The sequence below is a fragment of the Ranitomeya imitator genome, chromosome 4 (assembly GCF_032444005.1).
Source record: "Ranitomeya imitator isolate aRanImi1 chromosome 4, aRanImi1.pri, whole genome shotgun sequence".
NCBI classification, from domain to species: Eukaryota; Metazoa; Chordata; class Amphibia; order Anura; family Dendrobatidae; genus Ranitomeya; species Ranitomeya imitator.
Window position 1 is genome coordinate 523,725,500 of NC_091285.1, and position 15,281 is coordinate 523,740,780.

Genomic DNA, 15,281 nt, shown 5'->3' on the forward strand with positions numbered 1-15,281 from the left:
GTCTCATGTGCAACAGGTCAGGATGGTATTTCAGATCCTTCGTGACAATGCTTTGTTTGTGAAAGGGTCTAAGTGTCTCTTTGGGGTGCAGAAGGTTTCTTTTTTGGGCTTTATTTTTTCTCCCTCGTCTATAGAGATGGATCCGGTTAAGGTTCAGGCCATTCATGATTGGATTCAGCCCACATCCGTGAAGAGCCTTCAGAAATTTTGGGGTTTTGCAAATTTTTATCGCCGTTTCATTGCTAATTTTTCCAGTGTGGTTAAACCCTTGACCGATTTGACGAAGAAAGGCGCTGATGTGGTGAATTGGTCCTCTGCGGCTGTCTCTGCCTTTCAGGAGCTTAAACGTCGATTTACTTCTGCTCCGGTGTTGCGCCAACCGGATGCTTCTCTTCAGTTTCAGGTTGAGGTTGACGCTTCTGAGATTGGGGGAGGGGCCGTTTTGTCTCAGAGGGATCCTGTTGGTTCCTTGATGAAACCGTGTGCCTTCTTTTCCCGTAAGTTTTCGCCTGCTGAACGCAATTATGATGTCGGCAATCGGGAGTTGTTGGCTATGAAGTGGGCGTTTGAGGAATGGCGACATTGGCTTGAGGGAGCTAAGCACCGTATTGTGGTCTTGACCAATCATAAGAATCTGATTTACCTCGAGTCTGCCAAACGGCTGAATCCTAGGCAGGCTCGATGGTCCTTGTTTTTTTCCCATTTTGATTTCGTGGTCTCGTACCTTCCGGGTTCTAAGAATATTAAGGCTGATGCCCTCTCTAGGAGTTTTTTGCCTGATTCTCCTGAGGTCTTAGAACCGGTCAGTATTCTGAAAGAAGGGGTGGTCCTTTCTGCCATTTCCCCTGATTTACGACGGGTTCTTCAGGAATTTCAGGCTGACAAACCTGACCGCTGTCCTGTGGGGAAACTGTTTGTTCCTGACAGATGGACTAGTAGAGTGATTTCTGAGGTTCACTGTTCCATGTTGGCTGGTCATCCTGGCATTTTTGGTACCAGAGACTTGGTTGGTAGGTCCTTTTGGTGGCCTTCTTTGTTGCGTGATGTGCATTCTTTTGTGCAGTCCTGTGGGACTTGTGCGCGAGCCAAGCCTTGTTGCTCCCGTGCTAGTGGGTTGCTTTTGCCATTGCCGGTCCCTGAGAGGCCCTGGACGCATATTTCTATGGATTTTATTTCCAATCTTCCGATTTCCCAGAGGATGTCTGTTATCTGGGTTGTTTGTGACCGGTTCTCTAAGATGGTTCACTTGGTGCCTTTGCCTAAATTGCCTTCCTCTTCAGATTTGGTTCCGTTGTTCTTTCAGCATGTGGTTCGTTTGCATGGTATTCTGGAGAATATTGTGTCCGACAGAGGTTCCCAGTTTGTTTCTAGGTTTTGGCGGGCCTTTTGTGCTAGGCTGGGCATTGATTTGTCTTTTTCTTCTGCATTTCATCCTCAGACAAATGGCCAGACCGAGCGAACTAATCAGACTTTGGAGACTTATTTGAGATGCTTTGTGTCTGCTGATCAGGATGATTGGGTGGCTTTCTTGCCATTGGCCGAGTTTGCCCTTAAAGGGGTTGTCCACTACTTTCAATTAACCCCTCAATGTACCCCCCCGGGGCCCCTAATGAATTGTGCCATTACCTTCTGTTGACGTTTTTGCCTGTGAGCGGCGCTATTCCGGCTGCTGATTCCGGGTCACGTGACCCCCAGACTGCAGCCGCCGCTCATTTCCGCCGACGTCACGTCAATTTCCAGACTCTAGAAATTGACGTGACGTCAGCAGCAGGCGTGACCATCCCCCACAGTAGGCAGTCACTCATCAAGAGTGACTGGGCTGTGGGCGGTGCTGGGGGCTGCCTGCAGGGCTGTGCTGGGGGCAGGCGGGGCTGTGTGTGCTCAGCTCACTGCTGCTGGGATCATGATGTGCGGGCGGGGTTGTGCTTCAGTCGCCGGGGGTCTGCCCACCGGCGCCGGTGTCTGCCCACCGGCACCGGTGTCTGCCCGCCGGCGCCGGTGTCTGCCCGCCGGCGCCGGTGTCTGCCCGTGCTGGTGTCTGCGTGTGTGCGTGTGCCGGCGCTGTGCGTGTGCCGGCGCTGTGCGTGTGTGCGTGTGCCAGCGCTGTGCGTGTGTGTGTGTGTGCCGGCGCTGTGTGTGTGTGTGCAGGCATCGTCCGATGGGACTACAAGTCCCATCGGGCTCTGCCTGCTACACTGACAGTGAGTGACACATTAGCCAATGATGGGACAGTAGTAGTCTCATCATCCGACTAATGTGTTGAATGTAAAAAAAAAACATACACAGTACATACATACATACATACATACAACACACACCATGTGACGACATGCACCATGCGACGACATGCACCATGTGACATGCTGCATGCACCATGTGACGACATGCACCATGCGACGACATGCACCATGCGACATGCTGCAGGCACCATGCGACGACATGCACCCTTCTACGACATGCACCCTTCTACGACATGCACCATGCGACGACATGCACCATGCGACGACATGCACCATGCGACGACATGCACCATGCGACGACATGCACCATGCGACGACATGCACCATGCGACATGCTGCATGCACCATGTGACGACATGCACCATGCGACGACATGCAACATGCACCATGCGACGACATGCTACATGCACCATGCGACGACATGCACCATGCGACGACATGCTATATGCACCATGCGACGACATGCGACATGCACCACGCGGCATGCACCATGCAACGACATGCTACATGCACCATGCGGCGACATGCATCATGCACCATGCGACGACATGCGACATGCTGCATGCACCATGCGACGACATGCACCATGCGACATGCTACATGCACCATGCAACGACATGCGCCGACATGCGACATGAACCATGTGACAACATGCACCATGCGACGACATGCGACGTGAACCATGCACATGCGACGACATGCTACATGCACCATGCGACATGCACCATGCGACGACATGCGACATTCACCATGCGACAACAAGCACCGTGCGACGACACGCTACATGCACCATGCTACATGCACCATGCAACGACATGCACCATGCGCCGACATGCGACATGAACCATGCTACATGCACCATGCGACGACATGCACCATGCGACGACATGCGACATTCACCATGCGACAAGCACCATGCGAAGACATGCTACATGCACCATGCGACGACATGCGACATTCACCATGTGACATGCACCATGCGATGACACACACCATGCGACGACATGCGACATGAACCATGTGACAGCATGCACCATGAGACGACATGCACCATGCGACATGCACCATGCGACGACATGCACCATGCGACGACATGCACCATGCGACGACATGCTACATGCACCATGTGGCGACATGCACCATGCGACGACATGCACCATGCGATGATATGCACCAAGCAACATGCACCATGCGATGACATGCACCATGCGACGACATGCAACATGCGACGACATGCAACATGCGACGACATGCACCATGCGATGACATGCACCATGCGATGACATGCACCATGCAACGACATGCAACATGCAACGACATGCAACATGCAACGACATGTGACATACAGTACATACATACATACTACATACATACAGTACATATAACATAGAGTACATACTCACCATCACTTGTCACTTTGTTCCCCGAAGCCAGTGTCACCTGTAAAAAATATTAAAATAATAAACAAACAATATACTCCCTGTCCGCAGAAATCCAATTAAAACGAGTGTCCCATGACGTGGAGAGCAGGAGCATCAGCTGATGCGACCACTCTCCAGGGGCTCCAGGAACACAATGATGGAAGGTATCCTTCCATCATGTATTCCTCACAAGGTATTCCTACGCCCCTGTGAGAAAATAGTCCCTAGTCTTACTATTGGCATTGCTGGGTGAGACATTTTCCCACGCAGCAATTGCCATAAAGTGAGACTTTGAACTAGAGTAACCTCAGTGATGCACTGCAGGAGCCATTGTCTTCTGTCAGTGTGTCACTGAGGGTCCTATAGAGCAGTGACATCACCCGATGTCACTGTTCTATAGGGGAGATCGTCGTGGGACACTCATTATTAATTGGACTACGGCGGACAGGTAGTATACGGTTTATTATTTTACTTATTTTTGCAGGCGCTGAAGTATGGTAAGTATGTACTTTTTTCCAAATGTGTGTGTGTTTTATTAACCCTTTCTTACTATTGGATTAATAACGGATAGGCGTCTTATTGACGCCTCTCCGTTATTAACCCGGCTTAATGTCACCTTACAATAGCAAGGTGACATTAACCCCTTATTACCCCATATCCCACTGCTACTCGGGAGTGGGAAGAGAGGGGCTAAGTGCCGGAATTGGCACATCTTACAGATACGCCATTTCTGGGGCGGCTGCGGACAGGTATTTGTAGCCGGGGGGGGGGGCCAATATCCATGGCCCCTCTCTAGACTATGAATATCAGCCTGCAGCTGTCTGCGTAGCCTTTCTGGCTATAAAATATAGGGGGATCCCACGTCATTTTTTTGGGGGGGGTCCCCCTATTTTAATAGCCAGTAAAGGCTAAGCAGACAGCTGGGGGCTGGTATTCATAGCAGGCTACAGATATTGGCCCCGGCCGTCAGCTTTCCCCCTCTGGCGCAGAAAATTGCGCGGGAACCCACGCCGTTTTTTTCCTTTTTTTTTTTTTTCTTTTTAAATTCAACGCTCATTAAGGCCTCTTTCACCCTTGCGTCGGTACGGGTCCATCGCTATGCGTCGGGCAGACGTCCTGACGCACGTTGTGAAATTTGTGCACGACGTGGGCAGCGGATGCAGTTTTTCAACGCATCCGCTGCCCATTCTGAAGTGCGGGGAGGAGGGGGCATAGTTTCTGCCGCGCATGCGTGGTAGAAAATGGCAGGCGAGACGGCCAAAATTTTTTTCAATTGAACGTTTTTTCGTGCCGACGATCCGCCAAAACACGACGGATCCGTAGCACGACGGAGGCGATATCTGGCCATCCGTCACGATCCGTCACTAATACAAGTCTATTGGTAAAACGCATCCTGCGAGCACATTTGCAGGATCCGTTTATTTACACCGGATCGTTTTTTTTCCGCCAGATCCGTTTTTTTCAACCGGATCCGTTTCTTTCCGCCTGATCCATTTTTTTCCACCGGATGTTTTTTTTTTCCGCCAGATCTGTTTTTTCTCATAGAGTTGTATTAGCGCCGGATTGCGCTTGATGGCAACACGTTAAATCCGTTTTTGCAGGATCCGTCAAAAAAGCTGTTTCCGCCGGATGGAAAACACATACAGAGGAACGGTTTTTCGGTACGTCGAAAAAATGCACAGCGACTGATCTAGCAAAAAATGGATGAAACGTGTGGCCATCAGACGCACTCCGGCGCTAATACAACTCTATGAGAAAAAAACGGATCTGGCGGAAAAAAAAACAGATCAGGTGGAAAAAAACGGATATGGCGAGAAAAAAACGATCCGGCAGAAAAAAAAAGATCCGACGAAAAAAAACGGATCCTGCAAATGTGCTCGCAGGATGCGTTTTGTACCCATAGACTTGCATTAGCAACGGATCCGTCGTGTTTTGGCGGACGCGACGCACAAAAAAAGTTCAATGTAACTTTTTTTGTGCGACGTGTCTGCCATTTCCGACCGCGCATGCGTGGCTGGAACTCCGCCCCCTCCTCCACGCTCATCACAATGGGCAGCGGATGCGTTGTAAAACTGCATCCGCTGCCCACGTTGTGCTAAATTTAGCATAACGTCCGTCGGTACGTCTGGCCGAAGGTTTGCGACGGCCCCGTACCGACGCAAGTGTGAAAGTAGCCTTACATCTGAATTTGCTGAGTATAATGCAGCCACCCCAGAGTATAATGTAACCCCCCAAATAATATAATGCAGCCCCCCATAGAGTATGATACAATCACCCCTCATAGAATATAAATATAATACAGCCCCCCATAGAATATAATGTAGCCCCGAATAGAATAGAATGCAGCCCACCTCCTCATAGAATATAATGCAGCCCCATCAAAGAGTATGATGCAATCATCCCTCATAAAATCTAATACAGCCCCCCATAGAATATAATGCAGCCCACCTCCCCATAATATATAATGTAGCCCCCATTGAATATAATGTAGCCCCCATAGAATATAAGGCAGCCCCCCATAGTATATAAGACAGCCTCCCCCATAGAATAGAATATACCCCCGCAATAGTATATAACACAGCCACATAGTATATAACACGGCCTCCCCCATAGAATATAATATACCTCCCATAGTATACAGGTCCTTCTCAAAAAATTAGCATATAGTGTTAAATTTCATTATTTACCATAATGTAATGATTACAATTAAACTTTCATATATTATAGATTCATTATCCACCAACTGAAATTTGTCAGGTCTTTTATTGTTTTAATACTGATGATTTTGGCATACAACTCCTGATAACCCAAAAAACCTGTCTCAATAAATTAGCATATCAAGAAAAGGTTCTCTAAACGACCTATTACCCTAATCTTCTGAATCAACTAATTAACTCTAAACACATGCAAAAGATACCTGAGGCTTTTATAAACTCCCTGCCTGGTTCATTACTCAAAACCCCCATCATGGGTAAGACTAGCGACCTGACAGATGTCAAGAAGGCCATCACTGACACCCTCAAGCAAGAGGGTAAGACCCAGAAAGAAATTTCTCAACAAATAGGCTGTTCCCAGAGTGCTGTATCAAGGCACCTCAATGGTAAGTCTGTTGGAAGGAAACAATGTGGCAGAAAACGCTGTACAACGAGAAGAGGAGACCGGACCCTGAGGAAGATTGTGGAGAAGGACCGATTCCAGACCTTGGGGAACCTGAGGAAGCAGTGGACTGAGTCTGGTGTGGAAACATCCAGAGCCACCGTGCACAGGCGTGTGCAGGAAATGGGCTACAGGTGCCGCATTCCCCAGGTAAAGCCACTTTTGAACCATAAACAGCGGCAGAGGCGCCTGACCTGGGCTATAGAGAAGCAGCACTGGACTGTTGCTAAGTGGTCCCAAGTACTTTTTTCTGATGAAAGCAAATTTTGCATGTCATTCGGAAATCAAGGTGCCAGAGTCTGGAGGAAGACTGGGGAGAAGGAAATGCCAAAATGCCTGAAGTCCAGTGTCAAGTACCCACAGTCAGTGATGGTGTGGGGTGCCATGTCAGCTGCTGGTGTTGGTCCACTGTGTTTCATCAAGGGCAGGGTCAATGCAGCTAGCTATCAGGAGATTTTGGAGCACTTCATGCTTCCATCGGCTGAAATGCTTTATGGAGATGAAGATTTCATTTTTCAGCCCGACCTGGCACCTGCTCACAGTGCCAAAACCACTGGTAAATGGTTTACTGACCATGGTATTACTGTGCTCAATTGGCCTGCCAACTCTCCTGACCTGAACCCCATAGAGAATCTGTGGGATATTGTGAAGAGAAAGTTGAGAGACGCAAGACCCAACACTCTGGATGAGCTTAAGGCCGCTATTGAAGCATCCTGGGCCTCCATAACATCTCAGCAGTGTCACAGGCTGATTGCCTCCATGCCACGCTGCATTGAAGCAGTCATTTCTGCCAAAGGATTCCCGACCAAGTATTGAGTGCATAACTGAACATTATTATTTGTTGGTTTTTTTGTTTGTTATTAAAAAACACTTTTATTTGATTGGATGGGTGAAATATGCTAATTTATTGAGACAGGTTTTTTGGGTTATCAGGAGTTGTATGCCAAAATCATCAGTATTAAAACAATAAAAGACCTGACAAATTTCAGTTGGTGGATAATGAATCTATAATATATGAAAGTTTAATTGTAATCATTACATTATGGTAAATAATGAAATTTAACACTATATGCTAATTTTTTGAGAAGGACCTGTATATCAAAGCCCGCATATAATATAGCACAACTTGCATAGTATATAGCACAGCCTGCATAATATAGCACAGCCCGCGTAGTAGTATACAGCACAGCCCGCGTAGTAGTATACAGCACAGCCCGTGTAGTAGTATACAGCACAGCCCGGGTCGTAGTATATACAGCACAGCCCGCGTAGTAGTATATACAGCACAGCCCGCGAAGTAGTATACACAGCACAGCCTGCGTAGTAGTATACACAGCACAGCCCACACAGTGGTATATACACAGCACAGCCCACACAGTGGTATATACACAGCACAGCCCACATAGTGGTATATACAGCACAACCCACATCTCATCCCCCCGATAATGGCTCCACAGTCCAGTAAAAAAAAAAAACCTCTCCTCACCTTTCCTCTTGCCCGCGCTGCTCCTGTTTCCTGTCTCGGCGGCTGCAGTCTGCCCGGGACACAGCGGGTGTGCGATGATATGACGTCATCACGCACCCGCAGTTTCAGAGGCAGAGCGGGGAATGATGGGAGAGGGAGCGTTAGCGGACGCTTTCTCCTCCATCATTGCATTGAACTATACCGGCGTCATAGACGCCGGTATAGTTGAATGCGGCGGCGGCACTGGTGGGAGTAGGGGGGAAAGAGTACAGCGGCCCACTACTGGCACCGGCCCTTCTGGCATTTGCCAGAAGTGCCCGATGGCCAGTCAGGCCCTGGTCACCGCCCACACACTTCCCTCCTCCTGAACTGCAGCGTTTCTCAGACCCACATCCGCAGCAAAACTGCAGATATTTTTTACATCTCAATGAAAGTCTAAGGCCCGCAGGTTAAATAAAAGCTCTGGCACCGGCACTCCGGAGCGGAGCGTGCGGCTACATGTATTGCTGTGCGGCTGCACGCTCCGCTCCAGAGTGCCGGTGCCAGAGCTTGGTTTTAACCTGCGAGACTCGGCTGTATCTCACTGTAGTGTGATCCCGGCATAAGCGTGCAGAAACGCTGCAGTTCAGCACAAAAGAAGTGACATGCTGCGGAGAAAAAATAAACTGCGTTTCGGTGCGGCCTTTTCCGCAGCATGTGCACAACAAGTCTGCGGCTCCCATAGACTTACATTGGTTGTGCACTACACTGTGGATTTAATGCAATTCCGTACAGCAAAAAACGCTGCAGATCTGCAATCAAATCCGCAACGTGTGCACACAGTCTTAGCATTTAGTGAACCTAGCAAAAAGGCAAGCAAAAAACAAGTGTGGGATTGCACTTTTTTTGCAATTTCATCGCACTTTGAATTTTTTTTCACATTTTCTGTTACGCGACATGGTAAAACCAATGGTGTCGTTCAAAAGTAGAACTTGTCCCGCAAAAGATAAGCCCTCACATGGCCATACTGACGGAAACATGGCTCTGGAAAGAAGGGGAGCGATAAACAAAAAAAGGTCCAGGGGTGAAGGGATTTAGAAACATGGATATGGACATATCTATGGAAATAGATATATAGATATATAGATATATCTGTATGTATCTATCTATCCCATATCTATCTGATTCTATCTATCTGTCTGTGTCTATCTATCTATCTATCTATCTATTATCTATCCCACATCTATCTATCCCACATCTATCTATCTATCTATCTATCTATCTATCTATCTATCTATCTATCTATCTATCTATCTATCTATCTATCTATCTATCTATCTATCTACTGTATCTATCTATCTATCTATCTATCTATCTATCTATCTATCTATCTATCTATCTATCTATCTATCTATCTATCTATCTATCTATCTATCCATATCTATCTCTCTATCCCATATATATCTATCTATCTATCTATCCCATATCTATCTATCTATCTATCTATCCCATATCTATCTATCTATCTATCTATCTATCTATCTATCTATCTAGTATCTATCTATCTATTTATCTATCTAGTATCTATCTATCTATCTATCTATCTATCTATCTATCTATCTATTTATCTATCTAATATATATCTATCCCATATCTATCTATCTATCTATCTATCTATCTATCTATCTATCCCATATCTATCTATCTATCTATCTATCTATCTATCCCATATCTATCTATCTATCTATCTATCTATCTATCTATCTATCTATCTATCTATCTATCTATCTATCTATCCCATATCTATCCCATATCTATCTATCTATCTACCTATCTATCTATGTGTAATGGAGTGTGGGTTGGACAAATGTAAAAGAGGAGGTTGGACAGAAATGACACCACAAATCTTTTTGAAGAGAGAGGAGGGAGGGGTTTGGGTGTGTTTTTGGAGTGAGTGTGCTAGGTTCGGGCTTAGTGGCAGTGCAAAGCATCATGGAACTTGTAGTATTAGAGCACAATGACTCAGGAGAAAGGAAGTTGTCGATTAACCCCATGAGAGCTGAATCCAGCACTGAAGATGTGCTGCTACAGCATGATAACAGGTAATATTGCTAAAATAAACACAGTAGATGTTTTCAGTGGCACATAATAGCAAGATTTATGAAAAAAAAACAAAACTTTATAGTAGTGGACAACTTCTTTAATAATCGGGCTAGTTCGGCTACTTTGGTTTCGCCTTTCTTTTGTAATTTTGGTTTTCATCCTCGTTTTTCTTCTGGGCAGGTTGAGCCTTCTGACTGTCCTGGTGTGGATTCTGTGGTGGACAGGTTGCTGCAGATTTGGGCTCATGTGGTGGACAATTTGGTGTTGTCTCAGGAGGAGGCTCAACGTTTTGCTCACCATCGTCGGTGTGTTGGTTCCCGGCTTCGGGTTGGGGATCTGGTCTGGTTGTCTTCCCGTCATGTTCCTATGAAGGTTTCTTCCCCTAAGTTTAAGCCTCGGTTTATTGGTCCTTATAAGATTTCTGAGATTATTAATCCGGTGTCTTTTCGTTTGGCGCTTCCGGCCTCTTTTGCTATCCATAATGTCTTCCATAGATCTTTATTGCGGAAATATGTGGGGCCCGTTGTTCCCTCAGTTGATCCTCCGGCCCCTGTGTTGGTTGATGGTGAGTTGGAGTATGTGGTTGAGAAGATTTTGGATTCTCGTTTTTCGAGGCGGAGGCTTCAGTACCTTGTCAAATGGAAGGGTTATGGCCAGGAGGATAATTCTTGGGTTTTTGCCTCTGATGTCCACGCTGCTGATTTGGTCCGTGCCTTACATCTGCCTCATCCTGATCGTCCTGGAGGTCCTGGTGAGGGTTCGGTGACCCCTCCTCAAGGGGGGTACTGTTGTGAATTCTGCTCTTGGCTTCCCTGCAGTGGTTGTAGGTGGGAATGCAGTTGTCTCTGAGTCACAGTCCTGGCCAGGTGTATCTGCTGATTGCGGTTCTGGCTTGGATATTTAGGTGCGCAGGATTCATTAGTCCTTGCCAGTTGTCAATGTTTCTTCTGAAGTGTTGGTTCACTTTCTGGCTTCTCCTGCTTCGCTGCCAATTCAGCAAAGATAAGTGTCTGGTTTTTGTTTCTGTGGCACACATGCAGTGTGCTTATATTCTGTGTTATTCTGTTGTTTTTCTCTTGTCCAGCTTAGACTGTGTCAGTGTTTTCTCAGTCTTGTTGGATTCTCTGGAGATGCAGATATACGCTCCACATCTTTAGATAGATTGTGGAGTTTTTGCATTTTCTGCCGTGGATATTTTTGGAAGGATTTTTAATACTGACCGCTTAGTATCCTGTCCTATCCTTTCCTATTTAGCTAGTGTGTGCCTCATTTGCTAAATCCTGTTTCATTCCTGCGTGTGTCTTTTCTTCTACTACTCACAGTCAATATTTGAGGGGGGCTGCCTATCCTTTGGGGTTTCTGCTCTGAGGCAAGGTAGATATTCCTATTTCCATCTATAGGGGTATATAGTCCTCCGGCTGTGTCGAGGTGTCTAGATTTTGTTAGGCACACCCCACGGCTACTTCTAGTTGCGGTGATAAGATCAGGGTTTGCGGTCAGTATAGTTACCACCTACTCCAGTGAAAGTTTTCATGCTGCTCCAAGGTCACCTGATCATAACAGGCAGATTAGCTTCAGCACAGCCTGTTGCCGCTTGGCTGAGGCAGTGCTGCAGTTCTCTAAGCCTCTGACTGATGTGTTGATTTCAGAGATGGAGGATGAAGAGGAGGAGGAGGTGGTGCAGGAGCTGTAGACTGAGGAGGCAACCCTGATTGACGTAGGGCCAGCAATCCTTGGCGTGGGGAGGATGTGTTCCATCCCAAGGTCCGACTGGGTCCCGGCTTCCACTATTTTAACCCAGTGTGCTGTCATTGAGATGTACCGTCCCTGCCCACAAGCACTTGTCCACGTGTCCGTGGTTAGGTGGACTTTCCCTGTAACAGCATTGTTGAGGGCACGGGCAGGGCCGTATTTAGAGTTTATGCTGCCCTAGGCACTTTTAGTGCTGCCTCCCCCATTGGTGAGTATCACACTATCGGCAGTGACTTTGTCAAAAATCGCTCCTCCCATCCCCTTGTATGCATGGCTCCGTTCCCCCACCTCCTCCCATCCTTGTATGCGTGGCTCTGTTCTCCCCACCTAATCCCATCCTTGTATGTATGGCTCCGTTCTCCCCACCTCCTCCCATCCTTTTATGCGTGGCTCCGTTCCCCCCACTTCCTCCCGTCCTTGTATGCGTGGCTCCTTTCCCCCCTCCTCCCATTCTTGTATGCATGGCTTCGTTCCCCCCTCCCATCCTTCTAGGCGTGGCTCCCCATCCTCCTTCTCTTCCCCGTCCTCCTTTTCCTCCCCCGCCCGTCATACTCACCCTCCGCACAGCGCATTGAACAGACTCTTCCTCCTGCTCCTCTGTCCCGACTCCCGGCGCCGAAGCTTCTTCCTGTGTGAACGTTCACATGGTACCACTCATTAAGGTCCTGAATATGCATCCATATTCATCAACTTAATGAGCGGTACCACGTGACCGCTGTGAGCACAGGACTTGCTGCCGGCGCTGAGACCAGGCACCCCTCTAGGAGGGTGAGTATATCATCTTCAATGAGATGGGGAGGTGGTGGGTGGTTAGGGTTAAGGGGGGTGGGCGGGCGGACCCCAGACTTAAAAAAAAAACAAAAAACCTTACTCAGGTTACTCAGGCACATCCTGGCGCCCTAGGCACGTGCCCTCACGTGCCTAGTGGCAAATACGGCCCTGGGCACGGGTAATGGTGTGGGACACATGCTAGTGTAATGCCGGTACGGCACATCAGGAGAAATAGTGGTGACTGGAGACCGAGTACCTTTTGACGGCCACCGCCATCAGGTTGCGGAAAGCTTCCATCTCAACAAGCCTAAAAGGCAGCATTTCTAGCGCAAGCAGAAGATAAATATTAGAATTGAGGACTGTGGCCTATGGGGAGTTGGCGGGGTATTTCCGCTTGCGTTCCAAAGACTGGGTTATAGACAACTGAACGCTGTGCTGGGACAAGGACGTAGACGGGCTTGCTGATGGTGCTGCTTGACTGTGGGCCACAACAGGTGCAAGGCTAGAGGCATCTTCACATGCACGGTGTACTGGGGATTGGCTTCTACGCAAAACAGTGGAAGAAGCAGTGGTGTGACCAGCAGGCAGTGGTCCTGGAGCCTAGGGTTCGGCCCACAAAGTCGGGTGCTTTGCTTGCATGTGCCTGATCATGCTGGTGGTGGTCAGGCTGGTTGTTTTGCTACCCCTGCTGATGCGGGCATGGCAGATGCTGCAAATGGCCTGTTTGGGGTTATCGGCAGTCTTTAAAAAATAACCAGACTTGGGAAGATTTAACAGTTGGAATGGCAACTTCCCTCATGTTGGTGTTACTGGGAACGGATGCACGCCTTCTCTCTGTGGCCACCACACTGCTTCTTCCTGCCTGTTGGGGGATATGCTTCCTTCCCCATTTGTGCTGCTGTCCTCGCTATGCATGTCCTCCTGCCAAGTTGGGTCAGTCACTATGTCATCCAGCACCTCGTCTTCCACCTCCGCACCCTGCTCCTCCTTCTGATTTTCTGGCAATTGTGTCTCATCATCGTCTACCTCTTGTGACACTTTCCCACCATCGCCTTCGTGAGACCGGGGCTGATCAAAGCTTTGGGCAGCTCTAGATGCGATCTCATCTTTCCGCACTTCAAGTTGACAGGCAGAGATTTCTGAATCTTGAAATGGAAAACTAAACAGCTCTTCAGAGTGTTCAGAGATCAGTTGTCTCAGGGCACTCGGTATGGTGGGAGGAAGGAGGATCAGGGTGAGGAATATCCTAGCCACACTCACTGCTACTCAGACTTGACCGTGTGGAAGACAAGGTGGTGGTCGTGGCTAAGTAACATAGTAACATAGTAACATAGTTAGTAAGGCCGAAAAAAGACATTTGTCCATCCAGTTCAGCCTATATTCCATCATAATAAATCCCCAGATCTACGTCCTTCTACAGAACCTAATAATTGTATGATACAATATTGTTCTGCTCCAGGAAGACATCCAGGCCTCTCTTGAACCCCTCGACTGAGTTCGCCATCACCACCTCCTCAGGCAAGCAATTCCAGATTCTCACTGCCCTAACAGTAAAGAATCCTCTTCTATGTTGGTGGAAAAACCTTCTCTCCTCCAGACGCAAAGAATGCCTCCTTGTAAACGTCACCTTCCTTGGTATAAACAGATCCTCAGCGAGATATTTGTATTGTCCCCTTATATACTTATACATGGTTATTAGATCGCCCCTCAGTCGTCTTTTTTCTAGACTAAATAATCCTAATTTCGCTAATCTATCTGGGTATTGTAGTTCTCCCATCCCCTTTATTAATTTTGTTGCCCTCCTTTGTACTCTCTCTAGTTCCATTATATCCTTCCTGAGCACCGGTGCCCAAAACTGGACACAGTACTCCATGTGCGGTCTAACTAGGGATTTGTACAGAGGCAGTATAATGCTCTCATCATGTGTATCCAGACCTCTTTTAATGCACCCCATGATCCTGTTTGCCTTGGCAGCTGCTGCCTGGCACTGGCTGCTCCAGGTAAGTTTATCATTAACTAGGTGACTGGAAGCATTATCCGCTATCCAACCAACAACCGTTTCACACTGCTCTGGCTTCAAAAGTGGTGTGCTGCGGTCCCCTAGAAATTGGGACAGGAAGGTCGAGCAAGAACATGTGGGTCTTTGTTGTTGCCCACTTTCACCTTGGCCACGGCCTCGTCTTCTGGATGCACCATCAGCATCACGTCCACTTCCCCGTCTCTTGCCTTAACCATTTTAAATGGACTACTGCGCTATTTCAAATGCTCAACACAAATGTCTTTATTGGTAGCGAAATAATATTTGATCAGTATGCCTGCTGATCTACGATTTTTGAAACCCAAACACAAGGCAGGTGTCAGCCTGACTTAACAGACTGTATTCAATTTTCAGGG